At 45.1% G+C, this 24,185-nt stretch overlaps 1 protein-coding gene across 19 annotated transcripts in view; it reads right to left on the bottom strand.

The window, feature by feature from the left end:
- Positions 1-24,185, bottom strand: part of NEDD4L (NEDD4 like E3 ubiquitin protein ligase) — a 149,927-nt gene that overhangs the window by 81,399 nt on the left and 44,343 nt on the right. For 2 of the 19 annotated variants that reach the window (XM_080571922.1, XM_080571923.1), the window contains exon 1: positions 12,680-12,936. The exons of 16 other annotated variants lie outside the window; for them this stretch is intronic. The gene's annotated coding sequence lies outside the window, so the exon portion shown is untranslated. Of the gene's footprint in view, positions 1-12,679; positions 12,938-24,185 lie in introns of those variants that run through there. One more of the 19 variants, XM_080571925.1, reaches the window with a different exon arrangement.

Here is a 24,185-nt window from a genome sequence, read left to right as displayed (position 1 = left end):
AGCACTAGCAAATGATTCAGCCTCCCTTCAAATACCATTTCTAAACATGATGAAGCATGGTGACCATCAAATTTGCAGCCACAGGGTATTCTAAACTCTGCAGAGTAGCAAGCAGAAGCACCACTACAGCTAATCTCCATTAGTTTACTTAGGGAAGGGTCTTGTCCATAGCACTGTAACCAGCTAGCATAGATGAGTCTGGCTTCAGATTTTCTTTCCCCCCCTTCCCTCTTTTCAGAAGGAGAAGGAAGTAGACCTGTGTATTCCAGAGACCATACAGCTCCGTATGTCTGATGTCTTTCAGACATAGGCTACGGCACTAAAGGAGGTCACTGCTTTTACCAAGCTGCTCAACCCTGTCGCGGTGCTGCAGGCTTGCTGTCCTCCAGATCTGAGTTTCCTAACTTCTTCTCTCAGCAGGGAGACAGTAGCTACCAGTACGGGGTAGTAGCACTACTACCACGGAGCAGTAACCTCTTCCACTGGTACAGCCTCCTAGCACCTTCTCTTCCTGCAAGGAAGAACGTTCTAGAAGAAGGGGGAGTTCAAGGATGCAATCTAAAGCTTTTGAAGAAAGGACAGACAGCAGACACTGAGATCAACTAATTCGTTCAGACTTGCAGAGACTCTCTCAAGCACATCTGATACTCCATAACATCGAAAAACAATTTTTTGTCAGTATTGCTAAAGAATAATCAGCATTTGAGTGTTCATTATACTAGGAGTTCAATTTACTTGGAAAATAACACTGCAGAGTGAAAATAACATACGAATAAACAAGATGTCGTGTTAGATTATCGTATCTGTTGATGCACATAAATGCACCTACTTAAACTGCAATTAAATTCATCATTGAGCGCCAAGGTTTGAGAGAAAACAAAGCATCACAGTGATTAAAAAGAAATGCTAACACCGCTCTGAATTGCTTAATGTACCATGCCACCTATATTTACTGAAAAAATACCCTATTACAAGAAGCAGTAGAAACCAGACATTCATCGAAGCAAATCATACGCTTTCCAGCTTTGGTAGATCAGGGTTAACACCGTTTCTTCAAGATACCCTACTTCTAACTACCTGAAACCCTGCAACACCCATGAGGTTTGCACATTTCAGACTCTGCTGTCACTGAGCTGGAGAAAGGGGAGAGCAGAGGAAGGGGAGCAATGCAAGAGAAATGTCATGGGCATTCACAGTTCCTAAGCTCATTCTGATTTGAGCATACAGTAACAAAACTGGAGGAGTAAACCCATTCCCTTTACATGGAATTCATCGTGAAAAACCATGAGGAAATACTAATTCAGATCTCAATGTTATTCATCTTTTCAAACGTTCTTCTCAAGGTGAGCATCAACATTATTGCCTAAAGACACAAGCTTGCTATAGCTGCATGGTGCAAATATAAATGTTTCCTATAAACTAAATATTAGAACCAACACTAAGATCAACATCTGAAAAATAAAAATGCAAATCATCTCTATTAGGATACCATGCAACAATATCCAGGAAAAATGAGGAATGGTGAAGGAGGCAACAGATTCTTTTTTGCAATACTTTTTTTTTAAACAAGGGAACACCAGGTTTATTACAAAATTGAGTAGGAAAACTTAGCCTCTCCTGAACAAACTATCGACCCCTCTGCCTACTCTAAAACAGCCAATGAACTGAACAAGTCTCCACTCCTGAATGGGAGCTGGGAGTTTACCTGAACGCTTAGAAGATCTTTAGGACTATTTACGTACGTGCAATCACTTGCCCAGATGAAGCTCGTAGCCTGACAGATGCCGAAGCGCTGCGAGCCTGCCCGGCAGCGCATCTTGCTCTGCCCCAGCCCCTTGTTCTGGCCCTTGTGCTGCCCGTCTTCAGTGGAGAACACCTCTGCGTGGAGCTACGCATGAGTATAGGTGAGAGGAAGAATTCATGTCAAAAGCAGCTGTCAGGGGGAAGGGGAGGTCACTTCTCAGCCCAGTCAGTACTGTGGCTCGGTCCAGCGGAGGCATGCTAGTAGCTGCTGCTTCAGGAAGGACAGGATGCACAGCAGAGGTGGGAATGAGCATCAAGAGGAAGGGCAGAGGAGTTTCTTCCCCTTTCCTTGCCCTTCACTTTTCTATAATCATCTTAATGTTTTCTGAAGTCTACCATCTGACTGACTTTGTCAAATTAAACATTGCAAAGCAGTAGAAAACAGTACCTGGTAGGGACATCTCTAAGCCACATGAAATGCAGTGCCACCTTGGTTTTGGTCTTTAGGCTTTTTTTTTTTTTTAATAACAACAATTATTTAAAAATAAACAAGCAAACTTAAAAAGAGCATAAGGACACACACAAAAAGTAAAGGGTGAAAGAGCTGAGATTCACCACAAGTTTCTTATCCAGAGGCTGTGACTGATGGGATTTGCTGACAGCTTGCAGAGAAAGCGGCTCCAGTCACGCTATCTGCTTTACCTGCTGCGAAATCGAGCGCTTCATTCACAGCTCGGGAAGCTGCAGCTGCCTCAACAGATCTGACAGTTGACATTTTTTTCCTCTCCTTTGAACCCATCATCTGTCCTAAAGAACCACGAAGCTTCCTGCATAAGAAAAGCTTTTTGTAGCACTGGAAGTGAGGATAAGAGCACCAAACTCACTCAGCAACAGTGGCACAGACAGCATCCCAGCCACAGACGGCAGCTTCCCAGCCTAGGTCTCCCAAAAGGATTTAGCTACCTGAACAGTGACTGCCACACCCACTACTTCTGTTCGCTCCATCAGAAAGTAAGAGGACATAAGTAAGAGATACCAAAGAACGCTGAGTTTATAACCATTGTCTTTCTCCACTTAGAAGTAGCTGCCGACAAGAAACGTTGCAGTCTGTTCTGCTGCTTCTCCCACCACGTAGCAGTTCCAGCGAGCTCAGCCCCAGCGTCCAGGAGATCACCCTAACCCTACTACTGCCGATACACTGGGGCGGTCACGCCGAGCCGCGAGCTCACAGACCAGACGTACTTCCAAAACCACGGACGTGGGTGTCTCCTGCATCCACGTAAAACAAGGATCAAAACTCACTTGCATTAACTTTTTTCAATATTCTTCTTGCATGTTGATGTACTCCCATAACATACCATTTAAACTCCTGTTCATCATAAATGAAGGCTCTTTCTATTGAACTCTAACACTACCTGCCAAACTTCAGGAAAAAAATAAATCAAGAAATATTTCTGGGCAGAGGATATCAGGGATACTTAAAGGCCTCTGTAATGAAAACACACGAGGCCATGATGCTATTTTCAAAAAGTAACTGCTTGCAAAACCTATGCAAATACTCCAGTCATGAAAACACCACCATATGGATTCATCACTAGAACACCTGTTCTCAGATACCAAGCAAGATGAAACGCAAACTAAACCAAAACTTTTATAAGCCAACGACAAAACAAAAAAAAAGGGCCAGAACAAACCACCGAACAAAGGCCAGAGCAAAGCACCAGAGAAACCAACCCATTATGCCTAAGCAGTCTTCCCAGGCTCCCAGGAAGGAGGACGGACACATGAGGAAGGAGGAGGAAGCGTTCGCCACACCACAACGCTTCTGAAAGACAGACGTTTACAAGCAAGTAGCAATGGTTCTCCCTACACAGAAAGGGCCTTCCACCAGGCCATTCACCAACCAGATGTGCCCGGTACATTCAGAACACGTTTCCATGCTCTGTCTCACGAGGTTTTACCGCAGACTCTCGATACACAGTCACGGACCGGTCGGGGTGGGCAGGCAGCCCCGGGTGCCCCTGGCCCCCCCGGCCCGGCAGGGCCCCGAGCAGGGTGCCCAGCCCCACGTGCAGGCGGCTGCTGGAGACCTCCCCGAGCAGCCCCCAGCCCCTCTCTGGGCAGCCTGGGCCGGGGCTGCGGCACCTGCGCGTAACTGCCTGGCTTCGCACACAGACTTGGAGCTGCCCCCAGCTGCCCCCACAACGGCAGCACGCTGACCGTTGGCAGAGGCACAGGGAGCAGCAGAAGGGAGGGACGAGACGCGGATGCAGCAAGTGTCCGGGGCAGGGCAGGCACGACGCCGGCATGCAGCTGGCAGCACACATCGCATCGGAAGGCAGGCAATTTACCAGAGGAGCTCTGGTGGTTGGAAAATCCTGCTGATAGTGCTGGGGAAGGCAGACGGGGGAAACGTGGCAGGTGCCCTCGATACCTTAGAGCACCACAGAGTAATATACTTATTACTCAAACCTTGTTTACCGAAACCTGAAAAGCAATACTCCGATTGCAATGAAACAGAATTGCCCCCAAACCCAGCACGGTGTTCACACCTCTGTCCCAGCTAAAAACTCTGCTTTGTTTTGCAATTCCAGGTTACCCATTCAGTTCTGGTTGGTAGAGATCCTGGATACACCTGGACGGGGCACTTACTTGAGACAAGAACGTGAATGGTACTGATGCCGAGAACACTGCGCGTTGGTTACTTGCACGCCATTAAGCCAGCAGTGCATCATTGTGGCCCTGCTCTGAGCTGAGTAGTTTTTCCCTGCGACTTTTCACCAGGCCCACTTTTCATGCCAACAGGCAGCATGGACACAAAGCGACTCATGCAGGCTTTCTAAGGCAGCTACCATGACCAGGATTAAGCCAACTCGAGTGGTCAAACAGACACAATAAAAGCTTGTCATTTATTGTTTCCCACACACTTGTAATTCTCCACAGCGATCTGGTAATGCTTTTAGGCAACACGACTCTCAACAAAAAGTTCTGAAACACACTTTTGTGTGCACGTAAGCTCGCAAGTTCTGGCACACAATGCAACAGAGGCTCTAGCGAACAAGGCGCGCTGCTCGCTCCGCAGGGCGCCGCTCCCTCGAGCTCCCACAGCACTACGGCGCCGCGCTGTTCGAGCGGCCCACGTTCCAGTACCCAAAACAGGGGGCAGTCCCTTTGCTGAAGCGCAGGGCTGCTATCCAGGGGGCACCAATGCAGAGAGATGCAGGCTGGACGGATATACGGGGACACTACTTCACAGAGAGGGCTCGAGCAGTGCCATGGGGGCTCAGGGCAGCTGTAAAGCCTGAATCTTTGGAGGTCTTGACTAGAGAAAGCCCTGAGCAACCTGGTGTGATCCCAGAGCTGACCCCGCCCTGGGGACACGGTTGGGCCAGAGACCTTCTAAGGTTCCCTCCGGTCCCCTACAGTTATACCCAAATAAAAGCATCAGCACTCGCTGATCCCAGTCAGTTTTTAAAAACACATGCACACAGTTCGCGCTTGTTCCCTCCCACCGATGTTTAAAGAGCTCTGTACCCGGCCTATTTCAGCCAGAGCTGAAATTAGCAAAGCCCCTGCCCCAGCTGTAAAATTCCAAATCAGACCGCACACTGCTCGTTAATTTAGATCATCATCTACACAGAAAATAGTTAAAGCACTTAAATATTCAATATTTTAAAGTGTACAGGTGCTCAATGGACTGGCTATGTTTTTTAAAAATGAATAAATTGGACAAAAATATTATTGAGTAGTCTGAGTAATTATACTGCAACTTATTCCTTAATCCAGCAGATTTAACCCCTTTCTTCTCCTCCTTCCAGTGTTGGTGCCACTCCCCGGTTTCCAAACACTTTATTACATTTGGCTCCTCAGCAGCGCGTGTTTCAGCAAGCCAACCGTGCGGCGTCGTGAGCATTCTTCAACAAATTTCTCAAGTAACATGACAGTTTCCAACAGTCATAAATATAATTAGGCAATTCTTTACATCGCAGTTACATAAACTCTTGTTGACTAGAATATATCTGACTAATATTAAACTTCTGGTGTTGGAAGTCTATAAATAAATTACAAAGTTAAGCTTTTAAGAAACTTGTTACTTAGAGTCTGGCTCAGATTACAACAACCTAATAAGCAGTCTAATTTTTAACTGCCTGTAACTCAGAAGACCCAGATGAAATACATGGGTTTCACATCCGCAAACTAAAAGCCTCATTTGTCTGAAATGCCTGCAGAATTAGAGAGCAGTTATCAGAGCAAGGGCATTAACACAGCCCTATAGGAGTCAACATTAATCTTACCAAAAGGGTTACAGAAAGCTAGAGAAGACCTGCCAGAAAACCTGTGCAAAAGTAATTTATATTATAATCTGCCTTTTCATTGCGAATCACCCAATTCCATCTTGAAAAATTAAATTCCAGGGAAAAAACGCACAATATTTTAAACATTTGACAAACACACTACTTTTCTATTCTTGTGGCCAAGAAAAGTACTTATTATTCAACAACGTGTCTTGTTAAATTTCTAATAATTCTGCATTTGTTATATAACAAAACCATTACTAGCGAGCACTTACTGTATTCAGTTACAGTGGGAAAGGAGGAAACCATTCATTCCTCTACCTTCAAGCGTTCCGCAGGGTTTGCTGCATAATAATGTTAAATGTAGTCGCTGCCAACAATCTGTATTTTGCATCTCTCTTCCTGGCATTAGAATCTGTTCAACCAGGAAAAGTCAGGAGTGACTCAAATCGTTAATGTTCTTTAGGAAGACCTCCACTTAGAAAAACAAGCAAACAAAAACCCTAAAAAACACACACAACACACACACCCCAAGCTTCTGTTGCATAATTAATCCATTGCATAATTAAACCTCGGATTTGTCTTTTCTACAATAAGCTGTACTCATGAACCAGCAGCTCCCGGTACTCGGTAAGGAAATACTGAAGTGCCCACACGCACGCCTGGGCTGTGTCCAGCCCCGACCTCGCTCTCTCCCCCCGGGAGCATCGCTGCGGCAGCAGCTCCGACCTGGGCGGGCAGGTGCCGAGCACAGCACCCTCCCTCCCGCGGGGCCACCGACGCGCCCAGCTCCCCAGGAGCACGGCTCGCTCCCGCGGCAGCGCGGGCTCAGCTGCTCGGCCCAGCCAAGCTGCGAGCGGGTGCAGGGGAGGCAGCAGGGTGGCTCGCCCAGCGCTCCAGGCTGGGGAACAGCAGCGAGGCTGGGCATCGCGGGCTGTCCAGCTGCCACCAGCACAGGGAACAGCTGCCGTAGGACAGATAGGACGGCCGGCCGAGGTGAGCAGCCCCTTCAGTGGGATCACCCACCACAAGCCGCATGCCGACAGCCCTAGAGAAAGAAGGCAGGCCTGTCCCACCTCCTCGCCACGGCCGACAACTCACCGGCCGCACAGCTTCCGAGCCCTGGTGCGACAGATCAGCTGCTCTGTCCACGCAGCTGCTGCTTATCCCACAGCCACCTGGCAGCACCCGGTGTCCAACAACAACAGGGGCGTGGAAAAGACACTGACCAGATCGGTAGTGGCTCAGTAACAAGGGTGCCTGCCCAAGATTTTGTAACTCACCCTGAGTCTGCTTCACCTCGCTCCTTGCATGCCTTTTAGCAACCTCTTTTCCCCACGCTTCTCAGCACTGGTGGCCCTTGGTGACAAAGACACGCCTGGAACCAGATGGAATTTGGCAGGGTGTCAAGCAAAACCAAACCATTAGCATCAGTAAAATGCAGCCTGCTGTTCCTTATCTCTACAGCTGCCAGGTAGTACCAGCAGGTTTCCTCACCCACCACGAGCACATTCAGCTACACCAGGCCTTAGGCAGCTAAAACAGTGTGTCCCAGATAGAGGGACGTAGGTTAATACCTACAGAATGACGCTGGTCTCTCATTTCTGATTATTAATAAGTCTTATCACAGAGCAGGTGAGAGACATGCACGGAAGCAGCACAACAGAAGTTCCTGAGATCAATACCTCTACCAGGAAACACTAAACAAGCAAAGTAAAAGGAGACAGACTGGCTGAGACTTCTCGGAGAGCCGACATAATAGAAGTACTCACTGAGCAAACAGGTGATGATATCAAAGGATGGCAGAGCAAGGAAAGGAGTAGATCCACAATTAGTAATACAACTACAATAACAAAATGAAATATGAAAAGGTATCCCAGAGAACAGACACTGCGTGTCAAAGGTGTAGTGGAAGCAAGCACTGAAGGCACTTTGCCATTGTAAAGCTCAAGGCAAACTGACAGATTTATTAGGCAATAGCATGAAGATCTATAAAATTGTTTAAGGAAAATCTGCACAAGGACAGATACAGTATCTGATCGGTACAATGGCGCTGTGAAAAGTATCAATGAAGTGGAATGAAATATATGTGAAGACAAGAGAAAATACCAGGCATCTGTTTAACTGCAGAATTTGTAGAAGTGTTAAAGAAGGGAAATCCTGATGATCCAGATCTCAGAAGAGACAAAAATAAATAAGACATCTGCTAAGATTACTGAGGAAAAACAACAAAGTAGGTTATAAGGAACTTCTATGCACAGAAAGCAGACTCCGATCAGTTTAAAGTCGTAGTTAACAGATGTTTTCACCCTGAAACTGATGGATGAAAAGGAAGGGAGGTAGGGGGATGAAGTATTATTTTCTTGACTTTTATAAGGGAGAAAAGTTCATTCTTGACGAAAGCATTATATAAAAAACCTATAATTGTGGCACTCCTGGTAACCATATAAGAAGTGATGTATGAGTACTTTCATTGTGCTCTGAAAATAAGTAGAAAATAAAGCAAGTTATTCCACAGTTCCTTGTCAGCATCAGTCTCCGGCCTGAATCACTGCTGCTTTGCACCAGGTTTTAAAACTGAGTGCTAGATAAATTTAAGAGCATGACACTGGATGAGTAGAATTAAGCCCTTTAAATCGTGCAGATGACATCATGTATCTGACATATGTTTGAACTAATAATAGTTTTACAATTTGCTTAGAAAACTTGCCATAGAAATAGTTTTCAGAAGAAGTACTGGTTTTGTGTTGAGAAGAGGGCAGAATACCAAATGCAGAAACTCAGCAAAATAATACAAGGAGAAAGCTACAAGCAGAAAACTTAATCTGCATGAGTTTTTACCTAAACCAGTACCGGTATTAAAAAAAAAAAAAGGCAATCTCAATGAAGCCTGCCACATGATAAATGGAAAAAAATCACGGACTTCTAGAAAGCCGTTAATGTAGGTGATATCCAAGTGAAAACGTACAGCAGCGTTCTAGTAGCATTACTGTAATAACTGAAAGTGGATATAGGAACCAGGACAGAAGCCTGGTGCCCAGGGACGGCGCAGGTGGCAGTTCTTCACAGCCTGCCCCGCGCTGCCTTGACACTGGCCGGCTTTCAAACAGAAGGACTGCAACGCCAGGGACACCAACAAAGGAAGGCAGCAGACTGACACAAAGCCACACAATGCAAGCAAGGTCACTGTGACCAGAAGGCTGTCCGTTAAAGAGATGACCCGATTGTAGCAGTTGGGCATAATAAACCTACATTTAACGGAACAGAGTAATGCTGTAATACCCTCTTTGCCCACGAGGATGCTTCTTGACAAAAGAGAAGCAATTTTTTTTGCTGCAGATTAAGGGAGAGGGGAGGAAGTATATAGAAGTTTGACCCTTTTACCTGCTGTTGGACTCCTCCTTCCAAAATACTGCTGGAGAAATCCTACCAAAAGAGCCAACCCTAGCTCCATTCATAGTGCGATGCAACAATATAAAAGGAAGGGGAACCCCCCAGGTGCAGTGAAGGAGATCAGCACAGCTATTTTTGCAATCAGAAAGATTACAGGGTTATTAGTGCTTTGAATTTCTTATATAACGTCATCGCCCACTGCTATCAGAAGTCAGCAGATCATTCCACATGTATTATTAGGCATTCAAGGAACTAAGCAGGGATTTGAAGTCAGGTCTTCGTAAATAAAGAGAAATGAGGCCAGTCATTATCTCGCTAGTGACTGGAGATGAATGGGAGTTGATTTCTTGAACACCTATCTATAACACTCCTCCTTACAAAAATCCCAAACTCATTAATTACAATCTTACCCATCTTGACATGATTTGCCCAAACCTAGAGAAAATGTCAATACCTGCCCAGATTAGCAGCACTTTGGAGCTGATCACAGTTCTTTGGAGAATAAACTGGAATCCTAAGAAAATTCTGTTAATAAGGAACGTTACGCTAAGCATAATCACAAGGCAGTGCAAAGTGGGTTTGGCAGAACAACAGCCATAAAAACTTTGAGGTCTTAATAAATTATTTTCCTGACCTTCTGAAATCCCTCACACATTCAGAATTACCTACTTGTCATCTTTTTACCAACTCAGTATTAATTATTTTCATAAAGCTATAGCAATTCTAGAGCCTTCATCAGAACTGCAGCTTCAAAAGGCAACCTTACAGCTCTCCTTACTGGGAAGGACAACTGAAAGCACTGATTTCTTTAAAAAAAAAAAATCAAATCTCTGAAATAAAAGAGCAAAGAGACCAATACCTTTTTAAAAGGTACGTTATTTCAGAGTACTGTAATACTGGAGCCCATGAACAGTTTCTTATTTGTTTACTTGAGTCTGGAATTACATTTACTATATATTCTTGAAACAGATTTGAAAGCAGGTCTCAAAGCATCCTTTGACAGTGATCCAATTTATTATTTCTTTATTTTAAGCCATAAAAGAAGGGTTGGAGAGCACAGGCATATGTGGAAGAACAATGAAACTACTAAGCCCTGCACTGCTCCATTTTTATTTTTAAATATGAAAACGCCTCCCCAAGTACAAAATTTAGTATCACTCGTTATGCAAGTGCATGCATGCCAAGCTTCTCACACGAAGGCAAACTCCACATTTCAAAACAGCTGTATTACTTCAAAGGAGACAAGTCTTGCCCGAAATGACAATTTTGCTTCTGTGAGAAATGCATTTGCGTTCCTATTGGGCCAACCCTTTCCCACCTGTTTCACGTACATGAAAGGAACTAATCAACAGCTCACGCAATTCTGTCCAGAACAGTACTAACATCTTCAAACATGAAGGCAGAGAAGGCTTTTTCTTGAAGCCATATCCAAATTCAGTTCTTTCCATGGTTTTAAGGGAACCTCTACCTGGCTGTTGGTCAGTTTTATCCAGCTCCTCCCCCCCCCCCATTTACCCCATCAAACCTACCCGTACTCTTCCTAGTGCCCCCCCGTGGGGGGGGGGGGGGGGGGGATACCATAAAATCCTTTGTGAGCCACTTAAGGCGCATGCCGCTCTGTCCCTGACTAATACGAAGTTGAATGCCTTAACATTCCCCAAAACAATTAACTTCAGATTTACACTGAGTACATCTGCGGGCTTCAGGTCATCACCTTGCCATAGGACAAGGTCGATAGCTGTGACTCCTTCATGGCCGGGTCTAACAATCGACATGCAGAAGGCAGATCTGCTTCCGCTCTTTAGCTTTAACTTTGAGACTCTAGGACAGAATCACTCACACCCCTTCTGCAGAAAGAAGGAAGCGGCCATCACCCCGCCTGCCTGCAGCTGGCTGTAGCCTCAAAAGCCCTCGGGCAGCCTCTCTGCTGCTGCAGGGCAGCCACCGCAACCTCTGGCTCCCACAAAGCACGCGCAGTTGACCATACCACAACTGAGGTGAGGGACATTGGGACAGAAGCCCCCAAGTTAACTTGACCTCTGCCAAATTTGAAAGGAGGAGCAAAAGCAGAATGCATTTGAAACTGCCAATATCCTATACTATTGCACCAAAATTTGAGAGCTCTGCACAGTTTGCTGTGCTTATCCCCTCTTTAAGTGGGGCAACAGAGCCAGTCTGCCACTTTCCAGGCATGATGGATTAAAGACAGGACAGGCCAAACATACAGGTATGGGGAAGGGACGTCAGCACAACTAAACCTGCAAGAACTCACCTGTCAGGTTCTGCCGTTGTTTTTGTTTGGTTTTACATGCTTATCTGTCACCCCAGTCTTCAAAGGGGGGGTGATATTTGTCCTCACCAGGATTTTGTAAACACTAGAAAATGTGAGTACCAGCATAAAAAGAATCTGCCCAGTTACTCAGGAGAAAGCAAACTTTGGGCTGAGTTTCTTACTGAGATTTTTTTGTAGACTGCAGTCTACATGTACTATTAGAGATACACTTGTGCAGCCAACATACCCTCAGAAATAGTTTACATATTCAGGTCAGTAAAATATAGTCTTCAAAACTATCCATCTCAGCAAGTCTCCATAAGTTTACGGGAGCCAAATGAACAGTAGTTAACAACAGGGCTGAAAGCAGATTGTATTTGGCAAGAGGAAGTTCCTTGAAAAATGTTTTACAAAATCATTTAAAAAATACTTAGAGATAACTCTGTGCATGCGAGCGCTTAGTACAGGTTAAAAAGTGATTGCTGATTTTAAAAGATTAAGTTTTGCATGGTGATTCAAAGGGATGATGGAAACAAAGTTCAAAATATGCATTACTAAGGTTAAGATAGGAAATAAATACTGTTAACAAAGTTTTCTGAAGAGCAGTAAAAACTGAATGTTACAAGGCAAACAACTTTTACAGTCTCTATTATTTTTATCTCAATAACCATTGACATATTTCGCTATTCTTGCCACTTTAAGTGAGAAGTACAATAAAAACCATACAGAAAATAACTAGAGAATGTTTCAGAGGGTATTGTCTGTTTTTTCTTTTCCTTTAGGATGAGCTTTCAGGGGTTTGTCTTCCTGTCCATACCTTTTAAAATGTATTAAGAGTTCTTCTAAAAGAGAAATGAGGCAGCTTTTTTTCTCACAGTCACACAAGGTTCATGTGTACTGTGACTAAAGCAAAGCCAGAAGTGACTACTTGCACTAAAATAAAGAAACATTTTTCAGAAGGAAAAGAAATCCTTACCTTATCTTTCACCAAAGAGCCAAACTTGCAATCCATTGTGTCCAAGCATCCTAAAAATCTCACCTCTTCATACTAAATCCCAGAGCCATTTTATAGGCCTCACATCTTTCCTTTTTTATATTATTATTATTATTTTCCAAAGAAAGGCTGACACCTCATCTGGCACTACAAGAAATTTAGCAAGGCTTTATTCAAAGAGCTGCTAGAGATAATGATGACTCACATCATAGACAGCTGCAAAGAAGTGCCTGTGGGTGAAAAAGGGAGTTAAAAATTGTATAGCAAACTCCACCTACAGTGTCTCCACCTTCCCTGGACATTACTTTAGAATGCTGTGTTCTGGTAAGGAGTAACAAGACCAGATTCATTTTGCATTTTTCCTGAACAGAAAAACTCCCAGAGCATAAGTTCAGTTTTCTAAACACATCTCAAAAAAAGTATCTTTTGGCCTTATAAAAAGATAGAAGCCTAAACATACGTATTTCTTCCTTTTCCTTGAGGCCATTTTTCATGATTGCAAGCCAAAGGTAAATGAATGCTCTAAAGGAGAGCCTGCATACCTCAGTCTTGATCTGAATTCTTCCTATGGTGTTCCACACCACCAAAACATCTCACTAAGTTCAAAAATCCAGCGGAAAAAAATAAATTCAGTGGCACCTGACTTTTGGGAAAAAAAGTTCACAGGAATTCTAGGCAGTATCTGTACCAACGAACAGCACATGCTGGTAGTGCTGAGGAACAGGCTTTTCTGGCTTTACACAACCGGACAAGAGGCCACAATTTCGGAGCCACTTTAAATGACCTAATTGCACGCTGCTGCTAGAAGAGGCTGGCTCCTCCCATGGCATGTTCCCAGCCCTGTGCCATCTCCTCCTCTGTCAACAAACAGGAACATCACAGAGATGGAACAGACAGGGAAACAAACGTGGGTTAAAGCTTTCCTTCCTTCAGCCCAGGCTGTCGTAAACCCAGATCAGGTCCTTCACCCGGTTCACCACAGAGCCTCATAAATACCTGTGCCGGCCAGTGGAAGGGAACACGCAAGCAGCTAGGGCAGGGGAAGGCTGGACGTGTATCCTCAGCGGGATGTGCAGGGCTCACAACTGCTGGTCTCGCCTTGCCAGCCCATGCAGTCCCACTGCCACCACCCCCTGTTGTGTCGGATGGGACAAGTTGAGGCGTTTTGCAGGACCAAACTGAAGAGGACTGTTTGCTGTCTTTGCCAGGCTTTCTGCTCAGCAGAGGAAAGAGTGGCGTAAGCAAGAACAGGACGCCTTTGAAGAGTGAAGTCTTCAAATAGGTCAGAAACCACATACGTCATGCCACGTGCAACAGTGAACGCTCTTCAAGAGAAGCAACTGTAAATGTGAATTGTCATCTCATGTAAACATAAAGGTAAATTGTTTTCTAACAACCAGAAAGCCAGGCTCACCCACGAGGTCGTCAGCTCTTCCGTCAGCCTCAAGAGCCCCCTGTGCCCTTGGCTGCTGCAGGCAGATCTCGTGAACCCGACATGGAGCAGGAAGGCGTTGGATGAAAGTAAAAGCCAGAAAGCACAGGAAGCACATAATTAGCTTGTGGGATTCGCTGTGGGTTAGGGAATTAGACAGGTTCAAAAGGGACCCAGTTGGTCATGTGGATAACAACAGTAATCGGCTAATTACTTCAAAAACTTTGGAATCCTCTTGCCTGAAGTCTGATGGTAATCTTTAGTTACTGAGGTAAAATTGAAACCTATGAGAAGCACGTTATTTTCTTGCTAACGCAGGTTGAATTAGCTCAGAGACACCACTGTGAAGGCCAGACTTTCAACAACCTCAGATGAAAAAACAAAATTCACAGACTCAACATAATAAACGGAATCTCGGGATAGGCTGTTAGCATGAGGTTTCCAGGGAAAAATATAGAATCATAGAATATCCCGAGTTGGAAGGGACCCATAAGGATCATCAAGTCCAACTCCTGGAGCTGGCTATCTTTTATTTATGTATATTCAATGAGCCTTATTCTGCAACATGCCACTAGGAAAGAAGCAATGCCCTCACAGGCAGGCAGGAAGATACATGGTGAAGGAGACAGGGCTCTTTTCCAGCTTTTTTTTTTTTTCCTTCTTCTCCATCCTCTTCCCATACAAAGTCTTTGCCAAGAGCAAACAGGTTTCAGTGACTGTTCCTCTTTTTCAGCACCATTCAAACCTAGTAGACTGCCTGGGAAACAGTATCGGGGTTAAAGAAAGAAGAAAACAACATGTAGAATCACTTATCCAGACGATGTGCCACAGTCCAATCTCAGTGCAGCACATGCTTCTGCCTGGGGAGCCCTACTTAACTCAGACATTTTTTGGTTTGTGTAGATGGAAGCAGTATGAAGCTTGCTGACGAAGACCGACACTTCTTGAATGCCCCACAGCAGGCTATGTTCAGTGGGAATAGGAAACGGTTAACAGTCTAGAAAAGTAAAAGCACTAGGTGCTACCACAACATCCTACACTGTCTCAAAGTGTTGCCACGTGCTTGCTACAGGCCAGGCATGTTTGCCAGCTTCTTTCCTACAACATCTCTGATCAGAAGGCCCAGGGCCAGCAGGCTGCTGAGCTACCCTAATGCTAGAACAGACTTTAGGGACCAGCAACACGCTGCGCTTGAGCTCACACCCCGACTGGTGCTTGCCAGCACGGCCACGATAGCTACGAACATTTACCTCAGAAGTTACAGAAATGGGTGAGTTCCTCTGAATTCCGAAGGGAGAGGTCTGCTAGTGTCTCGCACAAAAACACACATTTACAAACTCGTAATTCTTAAACACTGCCTCAGGTGTCTCAGTACACCTCACCATGCCTGTTCATCATCACCTCCATCGTGCCACCTGTGCGGTGAATCCTCCTGCTGTCACGTTTCCAGGACACTCCCAGCGCCAAGCAGCTACTTGAATATGTGTGGAATTTACCCGACAACAATGAACAATGGTCTCAGATCCTCCGGTCCTCAGACAGACCCATTACTCTCCCCTAAAGCCCACTCCCAGCTGACACAACAAATACATTTCTTGGTTAATAGAAGAAAATAAGAGGTTGGAGAAGCAATTATTTTCCTTCCACAGTACGGTTCTCTTTGTAGAATAGTGTCAACAAAAAGATCAGCTGCGCTGAAACTGCTAATCAGCCTGGAGTTGCTGTTCCTCACAGCGTTAAACAAAACACAGTATTACTCTCCAGGATCATGGTATAAGCCAAATCATTAGAATGTGAAATAAGATAAAACATTCAAGACAACCAATGGATGCAAATTACTAACAAACCAGAGATGTCAGATGTAGCATGCCGAATGATTCTATGAATACTGGGACAAATGACAGTGTGTAACAGCAAAAAAAAAAAAAAAATAGTTCTCTACACTATACAACATGCAACACATCCTAAACCTTGACTTTCAACAGCCAGAGGTCATAGATGGAGATGTAAGCTAAGAATTCACAAAATAAATGACATTTCCATTATATTTAAATTGTAAGGAAAGTGGCAGAGGTAAAAGTTTCTCGCTATTTATCCCAAGTACAGAAGATGGCAAGTTCTATACAAAAGCACTAACACTAAGAGTCTTGAACCATTGACCTTTACAACAGGAGGGGGACTTGGCAACAAGGGTTGGGTTTAATGAATAAATTCCCTGATGAATACTCTGTCAACAATTGCATGAAAAATGCAGGCAATGCTAACTCAGAGCAGGCAACTTGTCTCCATTGTTTCCAGTGAGCTGTAGTCACCGACATCCTACAGGTTAGGCAGTGACATGCAGGCACATCCTTTGGTGGTGCTGGCCAGCCTCGCTCGCAGTCACATAAAAGCCTAAATGGCACACGCACTGTTGAAGACCACAAACTTCTAAAGCTGTTCATAGGTAGCAGGAGAGATCTACACACCATGAACATTATCCAAAAGGGCTCCCCCCCACATTCCTTCTCTCAACTGATAAGTAAATGTCTAACTCCATTGTTTCTCCTTGAAACACCTGAATTCATTTTCTTCCACGTGACATTTCAAGACTTGGTCATCTCCAGGGTCAGCGCGCTCTATTTGCCACTACTGTAGGCAAGCCTAAATAATGAATTTTGAAGGATGTCTCTCTACAATGGCATAAAAGCCTCCACCCACCTGAAGACACATCACGTGCTAATTGTTGAGCAACAAAATTTCATTCATTACTCTTAAGAAATGCTACATTACTCCTCACCCAACAGTATGAGATAAGTCTGAACTTCTGACTGGACTGACTGAGCAGCTGCTTCCTAAGAGCTTTCTCTCTGTAATACAGGAGACAAACGCTCTTGAACAGAACTTATCCCTATCTGAAGATTTTTTTTTTGTCCTGGTGCAGGCACAGCTATGACTTGAAGACAGCATGCATTTGCTATCTATCTGATGCATTTGCTCAGAAGATGGCTCGCAAGACTGCAGCTTAATTAAATTGCCTTTCAGACTGCAGTTCAATTAAATTGCTTTCTACATCTAGAGTGGACGGGATCCGTAAGTTGCCAAAAGTTCCCAGAAATCAGTATTTGCGGGCGCCAGAGGCAATCTACTTAATTAAAAAGGAATTAACTGCTAAACAACTGAGTGCAACACTGACTACCATGCCTGTGGAATTAAGTACAACCCAGCCCTAACATCTCAGTTAGGGCCGTCCTTTCCTCAGACCCATACCGCAGGCCCGCCTCACTTTCCACAGCCTCCCTCAAGCCTCAGAGGAGGGTAGCCAGCTCCAGTCCACCACACGAAGCTGCACTTCCACCACAGGGCAAGCCCTACAGAGACCACAGTACAGGTCAGACAGTAATGGGCACCCGGTAACTGACATTATCAGCATAAATGAGAAATTCCTTACTCAAATGAGCGGCTTTGATCACGTTTCCAGTTGCCCTTGCATTACACCTGACAAGCAAAGTGCAAGGCCTTGTGACCAGGAGCTCTGCCAGGCGAGATGCCCGACCACTGGTATCCTTACCACAGCCACATGCATTGCTTTTGTCAAACCTGAGCCCGAGACCTTCAGTTTCAGCAAGGGACACCTGTACTAACGCAAGTCAGGTCGACAACCTCAGGCTATAAGAAGAGCATTTCCTAAGTCTTTCCCAAGCACTAGCCTACTTCTGCTTCAACTAAAATCAGGGCTGCACATCTCCAACCCTCAAGTCCTTTTTAAAATAAAAGAAAAAAAAAATCACACACTGTGAAGAAGTAAGAATGGGGAGTGGAAAACACTAACAGTGCCTTCCCAGCAGCCTGCAAGGTCTGCCTGTCCCAGGTGGGGCCCAGTTTAGGCTGCAAACCCTCGCCTTTGTTAGCAGACATGCACTTCCCACTAGGAGTCCAGTTAAAAACAGATCAGAACTCTCTTCCTTTTACTACAGAAGGGAACCAAAAGCTGCAGTAAATGTGTTGCTATGCCCACAAAACAGCTGAACCCCAACTGCTGCCTGCGCAGCTCTGCGCTCCCTCACGCCCCAGCGCAGGGCAGGCCGCGCAGCTCCTGCGCCTTCGTGTGTGACACGCGGCCATGTTTTCTATTTCACCCCAGCAGTTCATTTTATGTGTTTAGCCCTGCTCTGGAGGCTAGACAATTAATTTCCCCGTAGCCTTCTCTCAGGTTCCGATTTCCATGGCATCCGAGTATTTCACAAGCATTAATCCTGCCCTCCCCCAACACCCATGGAAACCGAAGGCTGGTATTTTTCCACATTTTGCAATTACCTAACCAAGCCACTGATAAAAAAACCAGTAATTTTCTGTGCTTCTCCTCTGACCTTGGTACTTGCAGACCTCTCTCTCACACTTTTCTCCTCAGTCTTCTGCCCTCCCAGCATTTCTGCCCCTCCTCAGACCCAGCGGCCTGGCTGCTGGGCTCAGCTCCGCACCGCTGTGGGGGCCAGGACAGGCCCGGGGCAGGCCCGGCCTCCCCTCACACAGCCCCCTGCAGCCCCGCTGCCCGCGCACGGCCACCAAGGCACGGATGTGCTCAAAATACAGTTTTTGTGAAGTACTTTGTATTCCACAGCATTTTATGACTATATTAACGTTGCTTTTGCAGACAGATGTAAACTGTTTCTGCATTCCGAGCTGCACAGATGTGAACTATAATGTGAACTCCAGCTTGTGTCAGCTCTGGCACCTGGCAGACACCACCATGAGCTGACCCCATCTGCTACACTCAACAGAAAAAGGTCTTCTTGCCCATCTAGCACCCAAAAAGAAAGCAGGTAGCTTTCTGCTGGTTAGTGAACTAGTCACAGCTCCTGAAAACCAACCTTGGCCTTGGGTTCTAAAATAGAAAGTGGGTTGTTCAAAATAGAAGTTAAGGGAAACAAGCTTTTAACTGAAATCTAAACCTTGTTAAACTCTAAGGAAACTCCCTGTGCTTTAGCCTACGCTTATTTCTTTGGTGAAGTATACAAGCACAGATATAAGATATGAAGCATTACCAGAAGCGCCAGCAACACTTTAATACTATCACTGGCTTAAAGAAAAAAGTAATGTGTAATTGCATTGTATTATTTATTGATCCATTTCCACAACAGTTTATTCATTCGTTTTCAATTAAAATAGAATATTATATATCTATTCACAAAATAATAGTTCTAGAGCAATGCTTTTTACATATCTGCTTCAAGGCTCTTTACTGAGGAGCCCAAAACTGCAAACCTCTTTGGAAAAGTATCAAAGAGAACATGCAAACCAAAACTCCCTCACCCACCCAGGATCTTTTACTTTTCCTATACAGCTGAAAATTTAGTGCTGAATTTCCTGACAGATGTTATTGAATCGTCTTCTAATTTACCTTTTAATGGTAAAACAGCTCAAGGGCATTTTCTACCTACTTCCCAGAACAGGAACACCAGCATATTGCTTTTCTGTGCCCCAGAAAGCAGTAATCCCATAGAACAGCCACTTCTTAGAAAAGATAACCAACATTTAACCCAGGATAGTTTTATTTTAAGCTGGGGTAGGGAAAAGAAAAAGGAAACCGTACTTTTCCCATGCTTTCCCACCCCCTCCTTAGGTATGAGTGCTATACCCAGTCACGAGGGCTATGCGCAGGCACACTCACACACTTTGTGGCTCTAATAAGAACTAAAAAAGGGAACTGAAAGTTACGTCTGCCACCCTGTCCCTAACTTACCCGACAATGATTTCATAGCAAAGCCCTAAGAATACAGGAAGACTGACTGTTTCTTGGCAGTGTGTCCAAAATAAAGCTTCTGGCTGAGAGAGCACTTCTCTTTCCTCCCCCCTGGTACTGGAACAGTATCTATGGAGTAAGTAATAATGCATGATTGCCCTAAGGAAAAAAATAAATGAACAGGCTTTAAAGCAAGACGGAGCAGCAGCTGTGCCACTCAAGCAACACCCGAAAGCAAACACACAAGCAACAACCACGCACGCTCTCTGGCGTTAGGAAACACAGCAAGGTTACTTGGGCTAAGGGAAGCTGGGCCCATGGCCTCTCGCAGAACAGCACTTGGAGGCCTGAACAGCAAGCCAGGGCTCATCTTCGTGAAAGCAGGCAGCTACAGCTAGCTGCAGTTTCCCTGCTGGTCTGTGTACCGACACCCACTGCCCTCAATACTTTCAGCCCCTGCCCGTGCAAAGAGAGCAGCAAGGGGCTGGTTTCTGTGCCCCAGCACAACAGCTGCAGCCCAGGAGCCTTCCGAGGCAGAAACAGAGAAATGAGCAAGTAGTTACAGCATCCTGGTTAAACCTCCAGCAAATAAATCAATGCAGAAGGCTAGTCCATGATTTATTACCTCCGAACACGTGGACAGAGGTAATGCTTTTCCTTGTCTCAGGTAGCACTGGCAGGCATGAAACAATGAATTCTGTGTTATACGTATATAAGCATATAAGCTCATTAAGATATTATTTTAAAAACTATTTCAAAAACAGAGCTCACAAGTTAGCACAGGCTGAGATGCATTTATATCCTGTTTTTTATGCCTACAAAGATAAACTGGGACACATGAAACTTTATACAGAAAGTCATCTCGACTGAAGTCCATCCTCTGCAAATCTTAAACCTGCATCCGGACTTCCACTGTGGAAGCGCGGAGGGAAACTCCTCAGTTCTTTAGTACACTAACAAGGACAAATGCACGTAGAATTTGCTGTATTTTAATGCACGCCAGAAGCACTTACAGCAATAGAAACTATGTTGGCCAGCAGCAAAATTGCATAATACAAACAATCCACCAAGTTATACCTGCTCCAGTTACTTACAAAGAAGGCTGAAAAAAAATGCTAGCTATTTTTGGAAGCATTCCTCTCTGCTTTCTTCTCTCCACATCAGCTTACACTGCAAGGGCCCATGCTGCCCTTAACATGTTAGGCACTTCCACCTCAGCAGCTCCCCTGCCTTTAGCACAGCCCCAGCCCTGGCCAAGCTGTGTCCCCAGGGGCTGCCTGCCCCCCAGCCCACCCTCCTGACTCCAGCAGTCGCCGCCTGGCCACGGGCAGGGTGCTACGAGCCTGCCGTGCAGTGGATGCAGGAAGGCAGCGGCTGCCCCACCAAGGGGCACCTGCCCACATTGGCACGCTGGCAGCCAGCACAACACTGCAGGATGTCTCCATCTGTGGGAGATGCCGGCTCCCAATAACCAGCATCAGCTCACCTTCTCACCCACAGCTACACATCTCCGCATGCAGCTGGAGGCCGTGGGTCTTCTCTTCTTCCTGCAGCCACAGGATGCTCCATATCTGCAAGCTACCACACAGCTTTAATCACAGGCTCATTTTCAACCAAACTGCCTCCCTGAACCAAGACACAGTGCTGTGGCCCTTCCACAAGTGAGCAGATGCTGGCACCATCAGGGCACAGCCATCAGGAAACGGGGCCACAGCAGCCACTAAACTGTCATGAGTTTGCACTCAGTGACACTCCACAGGCACAACTGCCTGAAAATAACTGGTTTACAAACAGGTATGTGTAGGAATTTAGCTTTTATTAGCATGTACGTGGGTAACTTATGGTTTCATCAGACTAAATAGCAATTCTTGCACTTGAAATTTAATGCTACTTCTAGGTCACTGTTAGTACTAAAAGGCTATGTGCTAAAAATGTCTGCTTCCCCCTATGTGGAAACAGTAAAATGAAGAGACGTTAGCAGGAAAAAAAAGTCCTCTATCCTACCAGTTATCAGTGAATGGCACAGAAATCCTTGCAGAGAAGCTCAGGCACACTGACAAATGGTAATTATTGGACAAAGAGCAAAGATGTGAAATTGCAGCATTTTACCTGTTCTTTAGCAACTCTTTTCATGCACAAAGCTTACACTAAGCTTAATCAAAGTGAGATCAAAACACCTCGCACAAAGATAATGCATCTAAGTGGAACGGTTATCAGCTTACACACTGATTTCTCAACCAAAGCTTACTGCCAAGTAACATCCACCTATTGACAACCTGTCTGCTGAAAGTGACGTCGTTCCCACTTCCTATTACACATTTTACTTGATACATTACATGATGCAGACATGACAGTGATTATATCTGTACCTGCCCAAAGCTGCAACCATCTTCAGAGGCACTTGCAGAATCAAGTGGAAAATAAGCCATGGGAATCAATTTGTAAGAGCCTTACAAATGATTATTTATGCTAGTTTTAATAAGTCTTCCAAAAAAATGGAATCAGTAATGCTTATTTTACAATTCCGATGTTCTTAACGAGTTACTGCATCCATAATCTACTTCTGTCCAGCACACATTCCTGCTGAAGATAGTGCTAAAAGAAAAACGAGTTGCTCTGTAAACAAGCAATTTGCCACCCACAAATAAAGGGTGTTTTTTTTAATAACGTAGTTCACACAAATCATTTTTTCTACTTTATAAACAGCAACAAAAATTTTGCAGAATAAATCCTCTTTGCTACTTCTCTCTAGTGGTGCATCTTTAGCACACACTGCCCCCAGCAATTTCCAAGGACACAGTTAGGTGTTACAAGGAACTGTTTGACCAGGAGTGCCAGTAAGTCCAAGAGCTGACTTGGGTGAAAAAACAGGAAAGCCTCATTTCAGCTAAACCCAGAGTACCAGTCAGCGGTAAAAGCTGAGGAGATTCTCTGGTGCCCTCTGCCGCCAGCTAGCAAGAACCAAGGCAGAGGGGACGCGGCCCGCTCCTCGCCCGCCTTCCCCAAGCGCCCCGCACAGGGCCCGGCGCCCCGCACCCCCTGCTGCGGGAAGCCTCCCGCCGGGAACAAACGCCGCGGCGCCGAGTTCGTTAATACACCGGTGAGCCTTGTGCCCCCCCTCCGAACCTTCACTCTTCTGTCGGGCTTTGCACCTCTTCAGATGGAAAATAGAGGACTCAGACAATTCTTCACGTTTCAGCCTGCTTTTCACATGTATTCTAACGAATTTAATAATTTGCCTCTTCCCCAACAATTATTAGAGTTCTGCTCGGCACCTGGAGCACTCGTCCCGCTTCCAAGAGGTCTTAGACTACCAGCATTGCAGACGTCATCTCTGCTGAACGTCCACATACACACCCCCAGGAAAAAGCATTTCTGTGCAGCTTTGTTTAAAAAATAAAAATCGGTGACCAAATCTCACTTCAGTTAACTAGTACAGATGCTATCTTGTCAAAGGTGCTTCTTCCTTCAGGACACCCTCACCATCTAGCGCTTTACCGTCAGCCTCTGAATTAACTTATTTGGTTTTATTCTTTTGCACTCCAAAGCACAACTTGGCCTAGATTTGGTGAGGCTCTCAACTGGTTTCTTTCCCTTCCCCTGCTTGGTAAATAACATGTTTGTTTCCACTACACTAGAAATGCTTACAGTTTTTCTAAGTGACAGCTCCATACCAACGAAAGTAATGCCAGCAAACTCTTCCTCCCTCCTTGCCCCACACAATACCCTAACCCTAGCAGGCACAGTGATTCACAAGCGTTGAATCATTTGTCATTAAAAAAAAAAATAAGAAAAGACAGTGCTGACAGGAAATCATCGGTTTCATCCCTGTGCCTGCTAAAGCACTCATTTGACTTCACAACAATAAAAAGAGTCTTATTTGATGCTTATTTTTGTTTAAGTACCATAACACTGAGATTTTCCAGTGAAATTCAACCTGAATTGCCTGATGCTCCACTGAAATGTAGCAAGCGCATGGCAAGTAAGAAAATTAAGTAGCTGCACTGTGCACAAAGCAATGGTACAGAGCAAGCACAGCACTCGTTGGGTAAGGCTAAAGACTTTTACTGATCAATGGTATTGCACAAAACTCAAGTGGAAGATTCGTACTGCTTTGAATATTACATTTCTCAGTGCATTAAACCAGCAGAAGGAAAGTGGTTTTCTGTACTTTTTTCCCCCCAGTTAGAAAAAGGAAAGAAATGCACTCTGAACTCTACCCTACTTGAGCAACTGCCATCTAGTCGAGCAGCTTTGTTGAATTCAGTCGTTTGAAAAGTTTGCAGCACAAAACTCCCTTGCTTTGCTTCATCCCAGGAACGCCTTGAGAGCAC

The sequence above is a fragment of the Anser brachyrhynchus genome (assembly GCF_964034855.1).
Source record: "Anser brachyrhynchus genome assembly, chromosome: W".
Classification (NCBI taxonomy): Eukaryota; Metazoa; Chordata; class Aves; order Anseriformes; family Anatidae; genus Anser; species Anser brachyrhynchus.
The sequence above is the reverse complement of the archived record's forward strand: the minus strand, read 5'-3'. Positions and strand labels throughout refer to the sequence as shown.